Source organism: Lepidochelys kempii, chromosome 18 (genome assembly GCF_965140265.1).
Source record: "Lepidochelys kempii isolate rLepKem1 chromosome 18, rLepKem1.hap2, whole genome shotgun sequence".
Taxonomy (NCBI): Eukaryota; Metazoa; Chordata; order Testudines; family Cheloniidae; genus Lepidochelys; species Lepidochelys kempii.
The window spans coordinates 18,785,472-18,810,242 of record NC_133273.1 but is presented as its reverse complement, the minus strand read 5'-3'; the positions used below and the strand labels follow the sequence as shown (position 1 = coordinate 18,810,242).

The 24,771-nt window shown below is 40.8% G+C and overlaps 2 protein-coding genes across 6 annotated transcripts in view; one reads left to right on the top strand and one right to left on the bottom strand.

The window, feature by feature from the left end:
- CALML6 (calmodulin like 6) overlaps positions 1–19,276 on the bottom strand; it is a 62,160-nt gene extending 42,884 nt beyond the window's left edge. The window contains exons 1-2 of one of the 2 annotated variants that reach the window (XM_073316732.1): positions 19,239–19,276; positions 17,861–17,950 (exon numbers count right to left, since the gene is read on the bottom strand). The gene's annotated coding sequence lies outside the window, so the exon portion shown is untranslated. Of the gene's footprint in view, positions 1–17,860; positions 17,951–18,661; positions 19,126–19,238 lie in introns of those variants that run through there. The other variant, XM_073316731.1, reaches the window with a different exon arrangement.
- Positions 19,277–19,308: 32 nt separating this feature from the next.
- Positions 19,309–24,771, top strand: part of GNB1 (G protein subunit beta 1) — an 83,796-nt gene continuing 78,333 nt past the window's right edge. For 2 of the 4 annotated variants that reach the window (XM_073316859.1, XM_073316857.1), the window contains exon 1: positions 19,309–19,494. The gene's annotated coding sequence lies outside the window, so the exon portion shown is untranslated. Of the gene's footprint in view, positions 19,576–24,771 lie in introns of all 4 variants that reach the window. The other 2 variants (XM_073316854.1, XM_073316855.1) reach the window with 1 other exon arrangement.

Sequence of the window (24,771 nt, the reverse complement as noted above, 5' to 3'; positions counted from 1 at the left end):
GTGTTGGTATGTCCCTTGCAGTATAGTATAAACTCCCTGGTTTTCAGCAGTTAGAATTCTGAGGTAAAAATGTCCTCAATCCTACTGTGAAACCCACATTACAATAGTCAAGTTTAAAAAGGAAATTTATTACAAAATTTGAAACAAATTTGTTTGGCTAGTTTATAGTTAAAGGCTTTTGGACAAATAACTAATCATACAGCTTGACAGTGGTTTTCCTTTTTAGTTTGTTTGTCTGTGGAGATCAATTATTTATTGTTGTTGAGATGGGGAGTGATTAATGCCAGTTTGAGTATCTGTTTTATTAATGGATCATTTGTCCTGTTTAGAAATTCTTGGTTTGACAGTTGGGTGGATTTAAGATTTTAGGATGGTCAAAAATTTTCCATCAGAACAGTTTTTAATGGAAAATTGCATTTTTGGCGAAACAAAAATGTTTGTGTAAAGTGGCTTATTTCTGTTGAAAATTTTGACTTTTCACTGAAAAACGGAAAACTCCAAACCCAAAAATGTGTGGGTTTTGGCCAAAAGCTTTTCAGTTTTGGCATCTTCTGTTTTTTTAATAAAGCTTGAAATTTTCCATGGATGGAGGGACCCAGGTTTTCAAACCAGCACACACATGCACACGCGCACACACAGAGTTTGTCAGAAATCTTCAGACTTTAGAACTGTGAAAATAAAAAAATTTCAGACACATCTGGATACTCTAAAACTGAATTTGTACTTAATGTTAAACGTGGATTTTACAGCCCTTCTAAGTCTTTATATATCCTTATACGTTTTTTCCCCCACATTTTCCCGTTTTCCAGATAGCATAAAAACTGGCTTTTAAAAAAAAATCACACTGTAATGTTAACTGTCAACATCTCATCAATGGCCTTTGTACCAGAATATGGTACTGTTCACAAGCTGCACATAATTGTGACAAGAACTTTCATACATAGGCCCCAATCCAACAATGAGCTCCATGCGGAAGGAGCCTTGTGGCTGTGCAGAGCTCATTGTAAAAATAGCGCCCTAGGGACTGATTCTGCATACTCTTACTACTGAGAATAGTCCCATTACAAGGATTAGGCCACTATCCAGTACTGTATAGCCTTTGGAGTAGGGGCCATGTTGTCTATATTTATCTGCTAAATGTCATGCACATTTGTTTGTTAAATGCCGTGCACATTTATGTTTGCAGTATTGTTAGCACTGTACATGTTAGCTGTCTTGGTCCCAGGATATTAGGGAGACAAGGTGGATGAAGTAATTTCTTTTATTGGACTGGACAAACTTCTGCAGGTGAGAGAGACAAGCTTTCTTCAGAGCTCTGTGCAAGCTCGAAACCTTGTCTCTTTCACCAACAGAAGCTGGCCCAATAGGCGAGAGCTCCCACCCACCTTGTCTGTCTAATGCATACTTATGGCACTATATGAAGAATGATACATGCTTCCTTCTTTGCTGTATGATTGTTTGATTTGCCTTCAAGAAAAAGTTCTCCCAAGTAATTAACCAGACTTTTCTGCTAAATGAAGCTCTTAGACATCTGCCTTGATATTTATGCCTGGTTGCTATTAAACATTATTTTCTTTTACATTCCTCAGTGAATTTTGAGACCAGATTTATTAGACTGGAGAGTGATGTCCTTTATTTCGTCATAAAACAGGTAGAGCAGGATCTGAGGCAGTGCAAGTTGCTCTTATGCCACTCTCCTGGCATTGGATCTCAGCTCTCATGTCTAGGGCTGTGAGGAGTAATTCAGTAGTAACAACAATAATGGTTTCTGTATCTACAGCTCCTTCAAACCAAGGATCTCAAAGCACTTCACAAGCATGACTGAATTGAGCTTTTCAACACCTCTGTATGGCAGAGGAGTAGGGTGACCAGGTGTCCGGTTTTCGACGGGAACACCTGGTCGAAAAGGAATCCTGGCAGCTCCAGTCAGCGCTGTTAACCGGGCTGTTGACTGTCCGGTTGGCGGTGCCATGTAGTGGGGCTGGCAGGCTCCCTGCTAGCCTCCACGCTCTGCAGCTCCCAGGAAGCAACTGGCATGTCCCCCTCCAGTTCCTACACAGAGGGGCAGCCAGAGGGCTTCGCACACTGCCCCTGCCCCAAGTGCCACCCCTGCAGCTCCCATTGGCCAGGAACCGCGACCAATGGGAGCTGTGGGGGTGGCGCCTGTGGATGGGGAAGTGCAGAGCCACCTGGCCGCGCCTCTGTGTAGAAGCCAGAGTAGGGACATGCCGACTGCTTCCAGGAGCTGCTTGAGGTAAGCACCACCCGTAGCCTGCATCCCTGACCCCCTCCTGGGCCCCAACCCCCTGCCCCAGCCCAGCTCTTATTCCCCTCCCACCCTCCACACCCCTCGATCCCAGCCCTGAGCACCCTCCTGCATCTCAAACCCCTCATCCCAGCCCCATCCCAGAGCCCACACCCCCAGCCAGAGCTCTCACACACGCTGCACCGCAACCCTCTGCCCCAGCCCAGAGCCCCCTCCCGCAATCCAAACCTCTCATCCCTGGCCCCACTCCAGAGTTCTCATCCCCTCTCACATCCCAACCCACTGCCTCAGCCAGAAGCGCCCTCCCACACTCTGAACTCCTCATTTCTGGCCCCACCCTGGAGCCTGCACCCCCAGCTGGAGCCCTCATCCCCTCCCGCACCTCAGCCCCGTGAGCCAGCCCTGTGAAAATAAGCGAGTGAGTGAGGGTGGTGAGAGCGAGCGACAGAGGGATGGGGGATGGAGTGGGCGGGGCCTCGGAGGGGCGGGGCAAGGGTGTTTGGTTTTTGCAAGTAGAAAGTTGGCAACCCTACAGAGGAGTATTACTATGCCTGTTCACTTAATCTCTCTGTCACCGATGTAATTTCCTCAAGGCCACGCAAAGTCTGGAACTAGAACTGAGGACTCCTATGATTCCGGGTATGTCTATTCTGCAATTAGACACTTGTAGCTGGCCTGTGCCAGCTGACTTGGGCTCATGGGGCTTGGGCTAAGGGGCTATTTCCTTGTAGTGTAGACATTTTGGACTCAAGCTGGAACTTGACTCTAGGACCCTGTGAGGTGGGAAGGTCCCAGAGCTCAGGCTGCAGCCCAAGCCCAGAAGTCTACACTGCAATGAAACAACCCGAGACCCTGGAGCCACAGTCAGCTGGCACGGGCAGATGTGGGTTTTTATTTGCAGTGTAGACATACCCTTTCCTGTGCCTTAATTCCCCAACAACCTTCCTGCAGCTGCCGCTATCCATTCCTTGTTTGCTCTGTGGGGGAACTATTAACAAGATTCAGGGTAGCAGCCGTGTTAGTCTGTATTCGCAAAAAGAAAAAGAGTACTTGTGGCACCTTAGGGACTAACCAATTTATTTGAGCATAAGCTTTCGTGAGCTACAGCATCCGATGAAGTGAGCTCATGAAAGTTTATGCTCAAATAAATTGGTTAGTCTCTAAGGTGCCACAAGTACTCCTTTTCTATTAACAAGATTGTTTTGCAGGAGGGATAACCTATAAATGGGATTATCTCCAAACAAGATTACCCACTAAAATAGCAAACTTTGTGCTGTGACTCCTGGGAGGAAACCAAAGAGATAATAGAAAGACAGCAGAGATCTTCAGTTAAGAGGGTGATACTATTCACATATAACAGCCACTAAAGTGTGACAATGGTGAGATATTAGGGATATGTTCTGTGAAGGAGCATGTATTTCAGCTCAGAAGAATATGAACCTAACCCTACTCCCACTGTAATCAATGAGAGTTTTGCTATAGACTAAATAGGTGCAAGAGTGGGCTAGAAAAGGTAAGCCAATGCCCATTCAGTGGCATTTTAAGGAATCTCTTTCTAGCTTTTATCCCGGGATTTCACACTCCCAACAGTTCATAAATTTTAGCTTATTTTCTTTATTATTTTTTACAAGCTGTAATAAGTATCACAAAAATATGTATAAGAATACAGCTAAAAATCCCCTCAAATGCGCTCCTGATTACTACCGTGAGGTTCCTTTGATTTAAATCATTCCAACCCTGAATAATTGAAATCACTCAGTTTGTGGTAGGTCTTATCCATAAAGCTGAGCACGTGCTCCAGCCTCCTTTCCTTAATGGTGTTTGCCATTTGCACCACAGGTCATACAGGATGGGATTTTCATAGCCACCTAGAGGATTTAAACACCTAGGGTGAAACCCTGTCTCTGTTGAAGCCAGCGGCAACACTCCTACTGACTTCAATGGAATGAATATTTCATCCCCAATTCCCATGAATGTCAATGGGAGCTGGGTGTTCAAATCTCTGTACTATAGTGCTCAATGGTCTGTCATTGTCTGAAGAGGGAGAAAGGTTAAATGAAAAGGGAGATAGAGGGGGGAGAGGAGTGCAGGAAGGGGGAGGAGAGCATGGGCCAAGTTTACCATTTGCTTTTTTAAAAGGGCTTCACTTTATTTGAATACTGTGGAACCTGCCTTGAAGGCCCCTTTTCGAGTAAACAATCACTTTAAAGTCTTCCCCAGGCTCCCAGTACTCTCTCATTCGACCTTTAGTTAAAGAGCCAGCTCTGCTAGGCAACTGTTTCTAGCTGTTCCCCTGGGTTGTGGCTTAGGACAAGTTTTACTTTGTGTATGTTTTGTTTTGTTGCATGGAAACCTGGCTTTTAACGGCCATTTTTTTCTAACAGGTGCTTGCCAGAGAGGGCATCGCTGAACTGGGATCCTTGCTAACAAGTGGTTTGAAAGTTGGGCCATGCTTTGTAATCAGATCCTGGAGGCCATAGGGAAAGTTCTCATTCACTCATTTGGAGGACTCAGCCCTCTGTTCACAGAGGGACTGAGATACATAGAGCAGTCATTTCACTACAAGAACACAGACCAAGATGGAATGGAACCTGGAACCAAACACTGGGGCTCCTCAGCTCATTTATCTTCTTTTCTCTGCCTTGCCCCCGAAACAGACTTCTTCATTCTTGTTCCTCCCAAGAGCTCCATGAATTTCCCATCCTAGCTCCTCCTGCCCCAGTCGAGTTAGGAAATACAGTATGCAGATCACTTTCATAATCACTGCTGCATTTGGACTCCCCCAATCTGCTGGGCTCAAATCACAAGGATTAACTGATCCTGATTTAATGCACTCTTTGAACTAATTTTCTCTACCTTTCCCAGTATGCACTGCTCTTCTGTCCAAAATGTTCACAAGAGGGAACAAAAGTAACTAAGCTCATATACCATGGGACCTGGTGTCTAATGATTCCCACAGCTCCTCTTGCAACAGCTCTTTGCACTCTTCATTTAACCAGTTCTTTATTCATTCCCATGTTGTACCCTCAGCCCCTAGGGCTCACAGGGCAGTTTAAACAACAGTCTACCAGGTGGAGCACTAGCAAAGGCTTTGATAAACATCTTTGCACATTATGTAGCATTCACAGCAACTTCTTTTGGAATTGCCTTTTAAATGTCCACATGGCAAGCTAGGCAGGAGTTTTTCCTTCTTAGCTTTGAGTTGTTTTCCATTGCCAGAACCAGATCCATTACTCATGGCCAATGACCACCCATGGAATGGGATGCAAGAAGCCAGATGTTCTGCAAAATCCCTCTCACCACCATCCTAGCTGCAGCCCTAGTGAAGTTTCCCTGCACCAAAACTGGCTCTTGGGGAACAGGAATCGCCCTTAGTGAATCTATTAATTTTACTATCTGTTACAATAAAATGAAGGGGCATTTATTTTCTGAGTCTCCCTTAGTTAGCCCTTTCTTGTATCACAAATGTTGGCTCCCTTGTTTGATTATTAATGAATGGACACTGGAATAAACTCCTCAGTTTGTGCACTGGATCCTTCTTATCTTAACCCCGAGTGAAATATTTTTGCTTTATAAACCTGGTTGTGTTGATGTCTAGATCCTGGAATCTGCAGCAGCACTGAAGCTACGTTGCAACTGCAGCAGTAAAATAAGACATGGTCTATTTGGAGGAACAGCGCTCTCGTCAATAATTCCAGCATGTTTTGTAACAGCTTCCCTGTGATGGCTGTGGCCATTTCCTGAAACTGCATTCTGTCAAGAAGTAAAGAGTGCTCTGTAGGAAACTGACATGCAACTTGATAAGCGGATTCGCCTCTGTATTTGGAGGTATTTCCCATGGGCACACTTTACTGCAGGACGGATGCATTTAACATCATGGAAATTTCAGTAGTTAGGCTGAATCCTCAAAGTGGATCCTAAACTCTCTGCATCTCCAAGGTACCCGTTGTTTATCTGTTAGTTGTTCAATGAGGCAATGATCCCCCGGAGGAAAAGTCCCTTAAAAGGGAAAAAATATTTAGTATTAACTTTTACTCATCAGCTGCTTCATGAGTTTGAATTCATGCCACTGAAATGGTAATAAAAAGGTTATTTAGTTAGCAGAAAACACAGAAATATATAGCACAGGGTCTGATCATGATGATAATGCCATTTATCACTTGGGATTCACTTTGCTGTATCTAGCATCATTATTACATTTACAGTAATTGTGGGTGGGAAGGAAGGTGAGACAGGCTTCTATACGCCTAACTGTGGCTACCCTCACCCTCTCTCCTTTAATTTCCCTATATATGCTGAGGACAGGGCATAGTTACAGGGTCAAATCCCCAGATTTAGCTGACCTAAGCTCAATGCATAACCTGAGGTGATGGAAAAAGGTGTCTATACATCAATTTTGCATTCTCCCAGTACCTGGGGCTGCCAGGGGCTGGTTCAGCTCTCAGCACAAGTTTGATCAACCGCTGGGCTGCTTTAATTTGTACCAGCTAACAAACAGACCTCAAGGAATCAATACTCTGGCTGATGATCACTAGAGCATAGCAGCAGTCTGGTCATGCTCCCTATAGTGGGCAGAGGGAGGGGCAGAAGAGGGAGCACAGAGCCAGCTATATTGGCTTTATGCCACATGGAGGTTCACCTGTGATGAAAAAATATCCATTTATCCAGCTAGGCAGCTTTACAGACCCTTTGCACAGCTGGGGTGGGACAAAGGAGCTCTTCTAGAGGCAAAGATCTGGCCAACTAAGTTTAAAAGTATAGGGCAAAATGCTGGCTAAGGATACACACATGAATAAGGAAAAACAGAGCAAGACCCCAATGCATAATCATCAGTACATGGAAGAAGTACCTGGCCACAATTCTGATTGCAGAGAAACATACAAAAAGACTGTTCCACAGGGACTTTCCAGCACAGTTTGAACAAATGGAAAATGAAAAGGGGTGTAAAAGAGGAAGGGCAAAGCACAAGTGAGCAGGACCAGCTTGGGCAATCCCCTATGTTTCAAAGGGAAAAATGGACAAATGTGTGAAAAATACAGAACAAAGCTTGGTTTAACAGGCACCCTCTGTTATTTTGTGGTACAAAATAATATACACTGCAGAATCATACATTTGTATCACAGTATGGGGTTCCTTGCAAAACTAGTGACCTAGCGGACAAGGCACTAGATTGAGACTCATAAGACTTGAGTCCTGTTCCCAGCTCTGTCACTAGCCAACTGGGTGACCTTGCCCAAGTACCTTCATGTCTCTGTGCCCCCATCTCTAAAATGGACATAACACTAACCTTCTTTGTAAAGTGCTTTGAGATTTACTCATGAAAAGCACTATACATGAACTTTTGGGTGGCATTATATAGCTGAAGTATGGCATGCTGACTACATTGATTTAATGTGGGTGCAGGGTATTAGATGATGAATGAGGGTTGCCCCTTGAAATAAAAGCTGCTTGGTGTAGGTCTGCCAGGAAGTGCAACTGTATGTATGAGGACCAGTAGAGCATGTGAAGGTAGAGCAATATGCACTGTCCCCATATAACTTATTTAATCTCAAACCAGGAAGATGCATAAGGGGAGATACATATCTACAGGAGTATTTTACATGTACTTACTGGTAATTCATTTGCCCATTAAGGTAATAGGAGGAGGCCTACAGGAATACTACTGTCCTTCAATTGCCTTTATTCTCCTTATTATCTTGTGGTTGGGGAATGGATCTCCAAGCCATACCCACTGCCTTCTTCATGCAGCAGACTTTAGGCTACCTTCAACCAAAACTGTGCATCTCTTTACACTGCTTTCACACCTATTTGGGAAGAAGGCACCTTTTCCCATTTGTTTATACCTCTGTGCATATTTATATAGTGCCTTTCTTCAAAGGATCTCAGGGTGGCTTATGGAAAGCATCTCAACACCGCTGTGAATTAAGTAAATATTCTTAGAATACATCTACGCTGCAATATGTATCCAGGTCCTGGTTAGCATGCATACAGGCATGTGCTACCCAAACCGGCCTCTGAGAGTCCACATTGCTGAGCTGTGCATGACCCAGACTCCATACACCCACGTCCATACTGATGCTGCAGTTACACGTTTGGTGCTAGGATTCATTTCCCAGATGTACCCATTTAACAGATGAGTAATTTCAAGTACAGAGCGGATAAGTGACTCATTCAAAGCCCTGTTACATGTCAGGGAAAAGCTATTAATAGAACACAGGAATCCTGATTCCCTGTCCTTCCTGCTCTTACTACTAGATCATGCTAGAACCCTCCTAACTAGATTCTCCTCTCCCTGCACCCCACTTTCCTCCTTAAAGATCCTCCCTGAAGACTCCCTCCTGGCCAGAATACTGTTGCTAATTTTCTGTTTTCCAGTCTCAGAAAGTATTTAAAATAACTTTTTTGTTCCATAGCCTTATTGGGATCCAGGAAGTGGGCGGGCAAAGCCGGCCCACTGCTAAAGGATCCCCCCCAGTCTAAGGGGCGGGGGGTCCACAGGACCTGGGAAACCAAATAATTACGGGGGACAACTAATAAACAACAGGGACAGGAGTGCGGTCAAAGGGTCAAACGAAGGGAACCAGACGGGGACACCGAGCAGAGGACCCCGGACAGTGCCCACTGCTCCTCAAAGGTGTCAAGGGAGTCAGTGGACGCCACCCAGAGGAATTCTGCCCGGAGGCGTGAACGGACAGAGGATCGGAAATAGGCCGCACAGTCGCAGGAGACTCCATCGGCCAACCTCCTCACCCTGGTTTTATAGATGGCCACTTTAGCCAGGGCCAGGAGGACGTTGACCAGGAGGTCCCGCGACTTAGTGGGGCCACGGACAGGGAGTGCATAGATAAGGAGGTGAGGGGAAAAGTGCAACCAAAACCTTAACAAAATATTCGTGAGGAGCCGGAATAGGGACTGCAGCCTGGCGCACTCCAGGTAGACGTGCGCCAGGGTTTCCTTCACGCCGCAAAAGAGGCAGGTGTCCGGGATTGGGGTTCCATAGCAATAGGCAAGTTGAAAAAACCTTGGAACTTAAGAATGTAATTAAGGAGATGGAGCTAGTTACTCCCACCTTTTCCTCCTCCTCTGTTCACTGAGTATTGACTTTGAATTAAAAAAAAAATCTAAAAAATGAATGTGATCTAGACAATTTGCTACCTGGGCTCCTCCTCAGAAACAAACAGCCATGATTTTCATTGCATTGTTAATAAGAGATGGCAAAGAGCAGCAAGCCTAAAAAGCTCCAGCATAGGCAAAAGGTTTGTGATCCCTTTGAATGGTGCTGGGTCTAATGTATGGTTCTGAGTTAAAATGATGCAAAACTCAAAGTTTCATGTAGTTCTGAGGAAAGGCAAGTTAATGATTCTGGCAGAGTGAGGGTTTTGGGTGTGTCTCTTTTACACTTGTTTTTTTCTTTTTTTTTGTTGTTGGACCAAATGGGATAAGACTTCAAAGCAGATCAAAATCAAGGCTAACTTTTCCATCAATCCCCTTACAAGACCACTGAATTGCACACCTGCCTTCACACAGACATATACACAACGGAACAGACAGGAAATGTTACAGTCCTTGCTCTGTTTCAACACACACCATCAGAAGAGTCTGATGGTGGCCCACTGCAATGCCTGCAGATAGCAAGATTAGGGAGGAGGCTGCTGGAATTGGGAACTCTCATAGAAATCACTCTGGGGAGGATCCTAGTTCTTTAGCTGCTGTAAACTGGCATAGTTGTGTGACTTAAATGGAACTACATCAATTTACACCAGCTTAGGATCTGACTTGGGAGGTTCACCAGCTGTATTGATGGTAGGGAATATGGTTCTGAATTTCTCATATATATATTAACATATGATCATGAAAGGAGCTCATGGACTCTACGACAATATATGCTACCTCGAGTGAAAACCTTCCCCGCACAGTATATTAATAAATGTTATCACTATATGAGATGAAAATAAATATTTCCGTAAGAGAATAGATATGTATAGCAAATCTAGTCATATTGGAGTTTACTCAAAACATCTGATTTTGAATTAACCTTTTACAAAGATTTTGCTGAAATATCTTTACAGGCAAATTCTGCCCTTAGTTTATTATAAATTATCTGCACTTCCACCCAAGTTATATAAGAACATAAGAAAGGCCCTACTGGGTCAGACCAAAGGTCCATTTAGCCCAGTATCCTGTCTTCCAACAGTGCCAGATACTTCAGAGGGAATGAACAGAACAGGTAATCATCAAGTGATCCGTCCCTTGTTGCCCATTCTCAGCTTCTGGCAAACACAAGCTAGGGACACCATCCCTCCCATCCTGGCTAATAGCCATTGATGGACCTATTCTCCATAAACGTATCTAGTTCTTTTTTGAACCCTGTTATATATAAACACAGATATGTATAAACATTTAATCAGTACATATATATACCAAGTATACTCCCTGGTAATAAAAACAATGCCACATTATGTTGTGCCAATTCAGATGCTATGTACAAGAATTGCAGAAAATTGCATGCCAGGATATGGAACTAACATTTTGTTAGATAATGTATTATATTAAAATTTGGCCGTAGTGTTTTAGACATTAAAAATCATTAGAAATAACCATTCCACCCCTACTAAGGCTACTAACAAAATCTGAATAGGTCTGTAAACCTTTGCCAATAATTTCCTTGGCACTGAACTTTTCCCAGAATTGTTTGTGTACAGTTTCTCAGACAAAAGACACCGTCTACGAAACTGCTGGTTGGAAGAGATCAGCTTAAGACTAAATCCAAGCCTGACTGTGTTTTGACTGAGTGTAAGATTAACGTTTTTGCTTTATGGGTTTTTAAACATGGTTTAGACAACGTATTAGGTACAAATGTAAATATACGTGAATATGTAAGTACATGGATTAAATTAAATTATTGAAACAGCAGTAGAAAGGGAGGTCACGCATATTAAATAATACACACATCCAATAAAAGGACTGCACAAATTGGAGTGCACTTTCAGCTGGGACCTCTATTAGAGAGTTCATTTGCAGCTTCTGCCTTAAAGGCTATAAGCTAAGGATGGCTCATCCATTCCTAAATTTCTGATGGAGAAAAGTTGAAGTAATAGGTGTATATAAAGGGGAGATAGAAGTTCATATGCTACCATCCACCTGACTGGGTCATTAGCAGTTCCAAGGGAGCTGGGTTTGGGCAGGGACCCCCTCCAAACCAGTGGAAGTCCCAGCACAATTTGCCATAGCAAGTTAATGCTACAGCCCTGCAAACTCAACCTGCGATCTGAAAGTAAAGCTGGGTTCTTTCTGGCTTATGCACTATCACTATTAATAAAGATTTGCAACAGGAAATTGGTTAACAATTCTCAAGGTGTTGCATGAGCTAGAATAGAATCCAGCTTGCTCTCCCACTGCTGTGGTGGCTTTGTAATGTAAATTGGTTAAAAAGTAATAAAATCTTATTTTTAACAGTTAGATAAGCAGATAAGATTCTGAATACCACAAGAAGCAGGACTGTTGAATAATGTGTAATTTTCACCTAGCCATTTTTCTGATATTTCCCTTTTGAAGATCAATCTCAGTCTATTTCTAAAATCTTCCAGTTCCAGAATCCTCTCTCATCACCAAAATCTGGGTTCTTTACAGTCCCTGATTGCAAATGAAAGCAAGGATTGCCTCTTATCTGTATTTGTACATCCCCAGCACCACGAGGCCCCTAACTGGGGCTTTTGAGCACTGCCATAATAGAAATATTGACTACTTCTACTACTAATCAGCCAGTGATATCTGATTGGCTATTAATAGTCCATTCAAGTTCTCTTTCTAGTTCCTTTGCCAAATTTCTACTTTTTCTGCCATCCTTAAATACATATAAAATACTCTCCAACTCATGTTTAACTTATATAAATTTTTAGACAGAAAGAAAGATAAAGAACTCAATCAAATCATTTTAGATTACCCTAAGTGTTGTAAAACAAATTTTATTAATTTAAAAGATTAATAAAGGTTACTTTTTCACTAAACCAAAACATAATAGCCCTGTTGAACACATAGCAGGCAGGGACTCTGTTTTTCTCTAAATTCTGTGCAGGTTCAAGTACACCAACAATGTTCAGCGAACAATCTGTAGCAGTACCTACTTTTCAGAGACATCTGTATTAGGTCTTTTCTGTATAACAATTAAAGTGAGAACATTATCCTTTTCCAAGTATGCAGGAGTCAGAGAAACGCATTTAAAGTAAGAGAGAAAGAAGGAGGGATATATCATATACCCAAGAGAGAATGATCTTTGTTAAACAAGAAGAGTAAAGACCTAATTTAGTCCCCAAAGTATAACTCAGTTCACAAAAGAGATTGTTTGCAAGTGACATTATTACATATTGTTTAGAAATATAATATGTTTTATTGTAGAGTATTTTGTCAGCAGTTTTCCCGTTTCTTAGAAAGTGATTAATTTTTGCATACAAATAGTATTATTCTTTTATCTGAATGATTTCAACTTTACAAATTATATCCAAGTAAAATGCTATATGAATCTTATGATGAGTTCAGTTGCTCCTAGACTTTGGGATAAGCAGGTGATTATCACCAGACAGATATAAATACCATTCCCTAAGACAAGGCAGAAAAAAGAAAAAGTTCTATGGCTCCATTTAATGTACAACAATAATGAACGTGTAGCAGAAAAGTACATATTGCTAAGGCTTCTATTTGTTGACTTCCAACTGAGAAATGTTAGGGGACTAAAATGTCTAAAAACAACCAAAATAATAAACTAAGAGACCACCTCATATTCCAGAATCACACCAACACTCTTACATCACACTTTCAGATTATTCCCTGGAAGAGTATCTGAAGTTAGAAATATTTAATTTATACAATTTCTCTTTTTAATTAAATATATGGCAATAGAAAAGAGAAGATAATTGGTATAAGGAAATAACTGCATTCCCCAAACTAAGTTGGTTGAATTTTAGCTGGTAATTTGCTATCTAAACAATACTCTTTTTTCACAGCCCTTTTTGATGATTTTCAAATTGCTTTTTACACCTAATCTTACTGTCCATATAATTATATTTTTAAGACACCTGTCATCTGAGATAAGACTATTTCTCTCAAAAGACCTTAGTCAATGCCCACTGAAATCAATAGATCCAATGGAAGTCAACTGACTTAAGTTGTCACTGAATCACATACCCAGTTTTGGAGTCCCCTACTGAAATTGTCACTAACTGCATGCTCTTGATGGCTCCTTTTAAGGTCAGTGAGAGCTGCAGGTGCTCAGCACTTATCACAGTCAAGCCCTAGGAATAAAATTTTGAAATTCTAAGCATGTGTAATAAATAGAATAATTCCATTTTACCACTAAGTTTTATAGCAATTGTTATCCATAACATCTGCAACATTAAACAATGGCTATCCAGATTAAATTTTGTAATGGGTTATTAAATGTTACTTTATTCATTGTTTGCAATGATAATGGAATTAAGTTCATTATAACATGCAAGATATTTGATATAATAAATTAGGCCCGAGTTCTGCAATGGGCCTAGCACAGAGCTTATTGCAGGATCAGGGCTTTTATCATTCATGCAAGTACTATAAATTCTACTTACTGATTTAAGATAATATTTCACCTATCTATCAAAAATGTTACTTATCTTCTTTCATTTGCAACATGATAAAGGGCAAGAAAGTAGATTTTGTGCCCAGACACATGTGCACGCACACACACACACACACACTTCTCTCTTTCGGCTACTTCATTCGATATACAGCTTTTGACCCAAAACTCACTTGCTGTGGATGTAGATAATCAGTGTATATTAGTTCTGTAAAAATGAAGCAGGTTAAGCTTAGTTGTAATAGCCTACTGAATAAGAATGATTCCGTATGTTCCTGACCATATTTTAGGACAATCAAAGTAGAGAGGTTTTCTCAAATTTTGCACAAGAAGCCCCAGTGCATGCTGGGAACAGAAGATATGGAATTTAGTTTTAGGTAGACTAACGTTATGTGTTCTGAAAAGTTGCAAATTATTTGCTTAATATTGAGTCCCAGTGTATTAATTCTAGGCATCTGGAAATCTGAAATATAAAATAACCTTCAGGTAAATAACACTTCCAGTTCCCTGCAACTTTTAAAATATTATGTAATTTTGGTGAAGAAGAGAGACCTGCTAAACCCCAGGTATTGCTAAGCCAAACAAGATCTACAAACAAAAGAAGAAACTGTCATATCTGAGTCCATTTATTTTTAAACCAATCCTAACTAAGCACTAGAATGAAAATATTTGCATTTCTCTAGCACCTTTCAAGCGAGGATCTCAAGGCATTTTATGAACAGTAAGTCTCACAACACCCCTGTGGGCAAGTATTATTGTAACACTTTTACAGGTGGGGTGATTGAGCCATAGACAGGTGAAAAGGTTTGCCCAAGATCACATGTAAGTGTGGCAGAGCAAGAAACAACCCAGTAATTGTTACCCCACTTCCCTGCTCTAACCACTTGACAACTCTACCTTTCAGTTCAAGACCTTTGGGGGGCAGGGCGGAGACAGCATTTCTGGTACACAATGGTTCCAAAGTTAATGTTTACACATTAATGTCTGCATGGACATTTTTAACCCTTGGACCTCAATTTTTTGTGTGTTAGCAGCAATCACACGACCGCAAGAGTGTGAGTGAAATCTGGAGGTTGAAAGCTAGAATATAGCTCTTCACTGTGTATGAAATTAAATACTATCTTGGTCTAAAGGGGAAGTCCTCTAAGTCTGGAACTGGCAGCTAACTAAAATTGTTGTGGCACAATTGTTCCCTACTTGCAAATGTTTCATAATGATACTACCCTAAGTAGAATATTCTCATTTTTATCAACCAGCTTCTTTGTGTTCCACACAAAAGGCTTATAGTTCCTGTGCAATTGAACAACGATTTTTCACAGCTTTACTAGCAATGTGCAATGCACCGTAACACACTGATCTTATGTTAGAGTGCAACCTGCAAGACTCTTGCTTCCCAAGATCATAGGGTTTCTGGGAACGTAATAGTAAAAAACAGCCTCAGTCTATAACCATGTGAAGCCTTGTAGCCACGTTTGAAGCAGTTTTCAAAGGAACATAGAAATTGCCATATCAGATCAGCCCAAAAGTCCAGCTAGTTCAGTATCCTGTCTCTAACAGCAGTAAATACCAGATGGTTCAGAGGAAAGTGCAAGAAATTCCATAACGGAGAATTATGGAATAACCTGCTCAGAGAGGAAGTTTCTTCTGAAGCCTAGGTAGCCAGGCCATAGCTACACTAGCAAATATGTTTCAAGATTCCAACCATTGTTTCAGCTGGCATCTGACAGCTAAACTTTACTAGATTCCTATAATACGTTCACTTTTCTTTGGGGACTACAGCACTCTTTTGTCCTGGGTTATAGTATTAAGCACATTTCATTTTATGTAACATATTATGTAAAAATTAGGCATTTGCTGTGTTGCAAAATGGATATTATGTGTACACCTTAACTTTCAAATTGTCACTATGTGCAGACAGCAAAGAGAAACCATTCTGACAGTTTTTAAAATTCAACAGAACTAACTTGTCCAGTTAGTTAGTCTATAAATAAATAAATAAATAAATAAGACAACGTCCTCCCTTTTTTATTTTCAGGCTAATAGTATAACTTCGTATTATTCATAATTTTTGTTGGGAGGAGAATTATAATTAAGCAACTGGAATGGGAACATTTCTTACAGGCTGCATTGTGAGTATGCACTTAGGGAGGAAGAACTTGAAATTAGACACTAGGACGAGGTTTTGTCTGTTCAACTCTCTTACCAAACCCCTCATATACTGAAGTAGGTTGCACAGCCCACATCTAATATAGCACAGAATTTAGTCCATAGTTCTCATACAATACTGAAAAAGGTAAAAATGAAATGGACTCCTGGTTGAGGAGCAGTCTATAATTCTGATGGCATATTTTCTAAAAGCTCAGGATTCATGTAAATTTCTCTTTATGAGCAGCATGTAAGAATGGAGCAGACATATAAAGCAGGGCAAAGCAGTAGTAATGTGTGTCATCTAGTGTCACAGGTGCTTGAAATTAAGGGGAAGAAATGTTCACTGGTTTGTTATTGTATGGTTATAACAAACGATTCATGCCATATATATTTAAGTCTAGTAATACAGGGAAGGAGATGGGACCTAACCCCAGGGAAAGATACCACTCAGAAGACTAAAAGGTGGTTTTCTAATTCTGAACAAGCTCAGAGCCTTGTTTAAAGACAATGTACCTTTTTGGACTTTAAATCTGCCAAGACACTTCTGGACACAGACTGGAAAGGGGCCAATCTGTTTTGGCAATTAAAGCTGATGAAATTCCACAAGAGCACTCAGGCCTGAACTCTGCTTAACAGTACATGTTTTTAGCTTCTATATGCCATCTCTTTTTTGTATATTGAATACTGGGTGGTCTCCCCTACATTCAACACAAAGTTTAGGGTCTCAAAAATGACATTTTAATCTCAGTGTTTAAAAAAATGCCCACCTATATACAGTATCTATAAACAATTATGAATCATACCCTATAAGAAACCCTACCACTCAGAGGAGAGGCTGTTTTGACTGGAACATTGCAGTAGTTGTGTTTATAATTACACTTCAAACACTTTACCAACACCCAGTAAAGCAGACAATAAGCCTCTGAAATAGTTAAGTCTCATCACTAGTTTACAGATGGGAGAAATTAAGCATAAAAGAGATCAAGGCCACAATCTGGGACCTCTAGGCACATGCCCTACTTTACACATGAGTAGTTCCATTGACTTCAGTGGGACTGTACCTGTCCATCGAGGTAAACACCCATAAATGTTTGTAGGAATGGGGTATAAGCAAATAGCCTGAGGTTACACAACAGAACAATAGTAGAACTGGGAATGTAACCCAAGAATTGTGATGCTCAGTCCTCTGATCTAGACACCTAAGTAAAGTTTCCTGTTTTGTTCAGGACTCCACCCTCAAATTTACCAGTAACATCAAACACAAGATGTAAGATTTTTCAAAACACATTTGAATATTTATTATACAAACAAAAATAAAAATATAGTTACCTAAATTATTTCATATTATACTAACACACATCAAGTAACTCATTCTCTTGAATCATAATCACCAAAACTATCCTTACTCTTTCTTAGTAACTACTCATAACCATCCAATTCTGAGGGGGTGGAGGGTTGTGTTGTTTTTTTTTAAACAAACATTTCCCAGCATGCACTTCCTCACATACCTGGCAATTTAAATCCTGGAGAAGGAGACAATTACAGACCTACAGAGGAAAGTTTTGAAGCTACAAGGAGCAACTTCTTTTCTTTGGTTTATTAAGAAATTAGTGTTATTTTTCTTTTCTAGCTTTATCAATACACATACAGACAGGATTTTAAGCCACCTTTTTTCTGTGGGTTTTACTGGGTAAAGAGTTTAAAGAGTTTGTTTGGTTCTTATGGGCTTCATTGTAATTAGTTAGATGAGAAGTCCTCACATGTGACTTAATGTAAAAGTACAGGAAAATGCACGTGGGACTGTTAATGAAAAAAGACTGGTGTATCTGTATACTTACTTTTCTGCCATAAGGAAAGCAGGTCTTGTTGCTAGGTCACTAAACTGGGATGCAGGAGATCACTTGATCTCTCTGTACCTTAATCCCCAGCTGTAAAATAAGAATAATATTTTTGTTTCCCATCCTTGCTTTTGCTTATTTAGATTAAACTCACTGGGGGAGGGACTATCTCTTACTATATATCTGTACAATTGAGTTCCAATCTGTTGGGGCTATGGGCACTGCTGCAATACAAATAAAACCCTACAGGGACATCTGTGTTTGATTATTTTAGATTATGTCACTGCTTGGTTTCTGAGTCCCAGGGGTAAAGTAAAAGGGAACTACTTCCAACCTTCTTGCTTTGTAGCTTTTTCTCCAAGATCCTGAAAGCGAATAGGTTCCTTATATCTTTAAAAATAATAAAAAAAACCCGCTCACTGAGGTCTCTGACTATTGTCGCGTCCTTTTCTTTCTTCAAACCCAACTTTCTTTTGGGGGGATAATTTTGGGGGGGAGGGATAGCTCAGTGGTTTGAGCATTGGCCTGCTAAACCCAGGGTTGTGAACTTGAGGGGGCCATTTGGGGCAAAAATTGGGGATTGGTCCTGCTTTGAGCAGGGGGTTGGACTAGATTGACCTCCTGAGGTCCCTTCCAGCCCTGATAGTCTATGATTCAATTTATTCTCATGTTAACTTTGTAATAAAAGGAATGGTTTTCTTTGCAAGGGCACCTTTGCTGAGGCGAAGCTCAAAATTTAATTTTTAAAAAAAAGTTGGTGATCCTTTACAAAACCTCAACTGCTGACACGGAGACCGTTACCTCCGGATTTAAACATTTCCCCGAGAGAATCATAGCACTGCAGGGCCCGAGAGTCCTCCGGAGGAGAAGTCCAGCCGCTGCACGGAGCCAGGGAACCAGAAAGTGAAACTGACCACTCCGCGTTTCATGGTCCCGAAGAGAGAAATAAACTGCTCCACCAGAAAAACGTCACTTGGCCTGATCTCCGTTCTCCTCGTCGCCCTCTCCCTTCGGCCCCCATTGTTGTATGAGAGGCTAATTAAAGAGCTTTTGGGTGAGATGGGCTGGCTCTGCCTGGGGGGCATGAATCCTGGGATGGTGCTGGGGGTGGCCAGTGTCGTGCTAAAGCCCCAGCGCCTGAAACTACCCGGAGCTTTACCCCACAAACAAGGCTTCGTCCCCAACTCTTGCTCAGTCCCTTGGTGGCCCTGGCTTCCCTAGCCCCAGTGCCCCTCGCCTTCTCTCCCTCACCGCTGCTGCTATCTCACCCCACTTCCCTCCCCGCCTCCCCCTTTGCCCTTCTTACTTCCCTCCCCTCCTCCCGTCCTCCCATGCCCCCTCTCCTCAGTGCCCTTCCCACCGCCCTCGCCCGCCTCACCCTCCTCAGCCGCGCTGGGCGGGCTCGGGGGCCGGCCCAGGAGGCGGGGCGGGGCGGGGCCGGCAGCCGGGGTTTCCCGGCCGGGCCGCACGGGCGGGGCGGTTACCGCGCCCAGCCTGGCTCCGCTTCCCGATGGCTGCGGGGAGCTGAGCGGGGACCAAGCGCGCGAGGAGGAGCCGAGAGCCAGGGCGCCCCACGAGCCGCCGCCGCCTCCCCGGGACCGGCCAGACGCAGCGCGGGTGGCTCCCCCAGCCCGGTAGGGACGCAGCTGGAGTGGGCAGGGGCCGCGGGCGGCGGACACAGCGGCCCCGTTAATGAGCAGCGGCCGGAGGGGCAGGTAAGGGCCTGGGGACCCCTTCCCGCGGACACTCCCTCCTCCCCGGCTGCCCCACTCCCCAGATTCCCCAGGACCCTTCTCCCTGTGTCTCCGCGCCTTCTTCTCCCTCTCCTGCCCGCCTCATCAATCCCTCTTCCGCCCCTCCTGTTCGCTAACAGCCCCCCATGCCCCCTGATCTCCCCTGCCCCCAGCCTGTCCAGCGCCTACTAGCACAGAGAGATTGAAAATACCTCCCTTCAGCTTCCCCTAGCAAGTCTCTCTCTAGCTGCTGGAGGAGGAAGAGGTGGGGGTAGGAGTGGGAGAGTCTTTCTTTTGAAGGGTTTTTTAAGACCAGAAGGGAAGAGAACCCGGGGTTTTGCTGGGTTCCATTTTTAATTGCAATTAGGCTGGAGTGATTTGCACTAGGCACTGTGCTGTTCTTTGTGTGTGTGTATGTGTGTGTGCGTTAAGGTATAAAGGTGAGTTGGCAAAGAAACCGAGCCCTACAGAGGGAGTGTTGGGGGAGGGAGAGTCTCAAGAAATGCTGTGGTGTGTTTCTGCTGTAATGGTGGAAAATTGATTAAGAGGAGACAAGGGTGTGACAAACAGGGTAAGGCTGCTCCAAGCAGACCCTAGCCCAGAAAAGGGAACATCTGAGGCTTGGAGGATGGGTTCACACTGTTTTTTGCTGTGGGAGGAAGGGTGGGTATGGTCTATAGTTGTGTTAATCCCTTAGCTATGTTTTTTTTTTTTAAATCTAGCTTGCATATTTGTTGTTCCTCCATCTGTTATGGTGCTGCATATTTTTGTGTGCCTGTAAGTGTAATATCGAAGATCATGGAGGATGTTTGCTACAGCAGAATAAGGGAGTTTCTCCATGCAAGAAGTGTTAAAAATATTAAAAACAACTCCTGCCCCCAAATTCAAAGCTTAGTTATGAAAAGGTTTTCAGTACATTTTTTATCCATTAAAGGTGTTTTCAAAGTGTAGCTTTTTAAATTTCAATTCTAAAACTGCATATAAAAATGAAAAAGGATGTACAGTCATGTATATTTTAAGTAATGAATATGAAATTAGGGCATAGGCAAGACTTTAAAAATAATCTTGTCTAGAAGAGAGTCAGGATGACATAGAGCTTATTCCAAGATGTCAATTAATCACTTGTGAAGATTAGCTGAAATTTTAACAAATGTGATTTTTCAATATTCTCTTACCAAGTCACTACTTGGGACTCATTTCAAATAAGGCATCCTTTCCATGATGTTAACTGCCACATTATTAGGTATTGTCTACACACTAGAAACAAAGAGGAAAGAACATCTGACAATAAAAGGAAGCTTTAAAAAAAAAATCCAGCAAAATTGTTCTTGTAGACAACTGACTGAAATGAGAGACAAAACATTTTGCAGTTTGATCATTTCTGCACCTAGTCGTTGGAGGCTTATTCCACATTTTGAAGCTTGTTTGCTGAGCAGAAGGATGTGAATCAAGACAAAGTGCTGTCGATTTATATGTAAAATGCATGTGAAAAAATAAGAGATTGCACTGAGATCTAAACTCTTTTTAAGTGCTAAGCATCAGTCTTTTTAGATAAGAGTGTATTTTTGGGGAGCGAGGGGATAATAGTGCAGTTGTTTTGGTGGCTGCAGCTTACCGAGGGTGTGTGTTTGATTTTCTTTTTGCTGTGAATGAATGGATCCTTCTGTGCCTGGGCCCAATAACTGCAACAAGATGGCGTTTGCAGCAAGCCAGCTCTCTCATTTTCAACTCCTCCTCATAGCTCTGCCAAAGTAGATCTTATTCCTTACTTGTATTTTGGATGTCTTTTGTTTTTTGTTTGCTTTCTCCTATTTTTTTGTGGTAGGAAGGGGATTGGGGGAATGGTAAAACAAACGTTTTTCTTCCTGTTTTAATTTTTGTAGGTTTTCCCCCAAATACATGGGAGGATAGACTAGGTGGGAGGAGTAAATAGTTTTGTTGAAATTTTCACATAGGCTGTGACTGAATAAAACAGAAACGTGATTTTGTTCTATCATCTAATGCCCGTTATAATGGCATTTAGGAACATTTTTCTTTTGTTTTCTATTTTAGCCACAAATAGACTTTTAAAAAAACATTTTTCCATAATGTGTATACAAAATCCTGTATGAGTAGCTTTGTAAAATTTTGTTTTACCAGTCTAGTAATAATCAGACCCCAAGTAGTCATTTTTTGTGATACAAAGGAGAAGCTCCCTTCTGCTTGAGAATGTTCAGATGATATGTGGAGGCTTTTAAAACTGCATTTGACCTGAAATAGTTGTCATACTTAGGGCATTATTCTTTCCATTATAGAGAGGTGGAAGAAAAAGGTTATTTGGATATTAAAACCTTTTTCTGTGTTTTATATGGTACATGTCATATTTTAAAATTACATTACAAGATGACTTTTTAAAAAAAGTATATATTCCAGAAAGGTATAAATTTCCTATTGGTAGTTTATGATGTTGTTTATCATTTATACTAGTGTTAACCTTATTTCTAACTTCACATCCTCAATAAAATAAACTCTCCAGTTAGTATTTAATAAAATAGATTTACTCCCAAGCATTTTCAAATGACTGTTAATAAGTTTAAAATACACGTTGCACTATTCTAAAAATATTTTGCTGCTTTGTAATATGTCTTCTGTATTCAGATGACCTCTAAACTCTTGATAATGGATCAGGAGTTTTAGTACTGCTCTGTGGATTTATTTTTTTTATAATCCATCATTTGCCATTGGTTATTTAGAGTATAACCAATCTGTTTTATAGCTTACTTTTGTATTGGGCTACAAAAACCTTATTTGTGACTAAGGTTTTTGTTTCCGTTTTTGTGTTTTGTATTGGAAATGCATAATGTTAGCATTTTTCAAAATGAAGATAAATATTGAAGAAATTAACTACATCTATATAATTAGTTCAATAAATCATTTGAAGGACATTTCTTTAAGAACCTGTCAGTGTTGTTTCAGTTTGAATATTTTTTTTTATGCCATTGAATTTAAAACTAGCTTCACTAGTATTTAATATTTCAGATTCTTCTTCTTTTTCATGGTAAGAACTTGAAAAATAAAGTAGGTTCCTGTATTGGGCGACTAAGATCATATACATTTATCCCTGCTTAGTCCTTATAGTTGTCAGGTCATTGTGTAGCAAGCATCCTTTCATGAAATCTTTGTTGGTGCCTCATGTTCAGAATCTACTGTAAATCCAGCTGGAACAGCTTTGAGGCTTTACCCTCACTTGGAGAAACATATTTGAAGATGGAATGTTAAACCTAATAAGAATTCACAATTTCTTAAGGTAAAAAAAGCTAGCAGTGTTTCCCACCATTTGAATGCATAACTTTATCCAATTGTGAACATTTAGTAAATCGATCTTAAATTTAAAAACTGAAACAATTAAAACTATTGTCCTTATTCGTGTATTAATATTCTTGGAAATTAGCAATTATTGTGGAATATGAAGAATAGTTTGACTTTTGGTTGTTGTATACCCAGCATGTAAATGTGATTGCTTTGGAATATATTCATTAACAACAAATATATATAATCTTTTTTGTGTATAACACCCTTCCCCCAAACCAAACAAGATGTTATTAGCTGTTGTGTGTAACAACTTCCTGGTGTTCTAAAGGTTTAAATTAGGTCATGTAGGAAGCAACTAACTGATCTTCCTTAGCAGTTCTGTTTTGAGTTATGATTTCTCAACCACAGTGTGAAATTAGATACCGGTAACTATATAAAATCAGAATGTAGGGATATAAACTGTATATGTAATTTTGCTAAAATGTGTGCTTTTTACGTAGTTCCTGTAAGAAGGGTTTTAAGTTAGATCCCTTCAGAAAGCTGAGATCCAGAAATATATTCTTAACAAAGCAAGATAAATTCTTTCTTAGGTTGATTCCTTGCAACTTCCAGGTTAAAGGTACAGAAGTATTAAGGAGGTGATGCATTTACTAATTGAGTTTATTCTTGTGATTGAAATTTGTATTTTGTAGCTTTCTGCTAAAATGACTGTAGGTTTTGCCTCCTGTAGATAAGGCTTGGCTCATGTTGCGGTCTTTGAATTGGATTAAATTCTTACTGTCCATGGATTTTTGGCTCTCAGCATTAGTGGATTGGTAATTGATATTCTCAATTTTAATATCCAGTTTTAGCCATATGGCATACCGTATTGTTTTGAGACTCCCATTTAGCAACTAGTTTGATACTAACAAATGGAAATGAGAAATCATGTAGTCATATGGTTGAATTACTATTAGACAAATCTTCTTAGGACTCTTCACCTCCCCCCCGCAATGCCTACACTGACTAATGCCAACAATTTCTTGCCGTAACATATTAGTGGTTGTGGTAGGGAGAACGTTGATAACCCTGTGCTGGTTAGATTCTGTTACTTTGATGGTCAGGATAGGGTGGAGAGCAAGGGTGTTTTCTAACTATAGCCTTAAGTGCAGGCTAAAAAATAGTTTACCCAATTGAAAATCTGGATTGTTTTTCTTGCAACCAAAGTCACAAATTAACTTTTAAAAAATTATATATGGATCAGTTTAATGTTGGATCACAATTTAATATATCTCCAAAGGGTGTGTAGCATATCTATATTAGTTTTTCAGCTTTCTCAGCTGAAAACTTTTTTTTTGCATTGACCAAAAATATATACACTATCTGTACATACTTGAGCCAATTGGTAGTTTAGCAGAACATTAAAAGCTTTTTAAAAGATTTGAGCTGACTGTTAACTGTGTCTTTGATTACTTGTGCATCTAATGGTAATTTGCATTTCCTTAGAAGGCTTCCCAATGCAAGCAAAAAATGTAGATATTCAAAAATATGCATACATGTTTAAAGGTAGAGTATTATATAAGGACAGATTTCTATTACCCATTTAAAAAAATGGTATTGTGAACCTCAGGTAACAATAGTGTATCCAAGTTTTTTAATATTTGTATATGTAATTTGACCCTGGTGCTTATATGATAATTGTTGAACTGCAGTATTGAAATTAGATTACGCTGATGTGAAAGTATTTCAATTTTAAGAAAGAATTACTTGTATTTAGGTTGAAGACTCCAGTTGGAAGTCTAGTGTGATAAGGGCACTGGTTGATTTTTTTTCTTTTTTTTCTTTTCTGTGCCTTAAGTTCCTGTGCAATAAAGTCTTAGATGTTTAGCTAAAGGATAACCACATAGC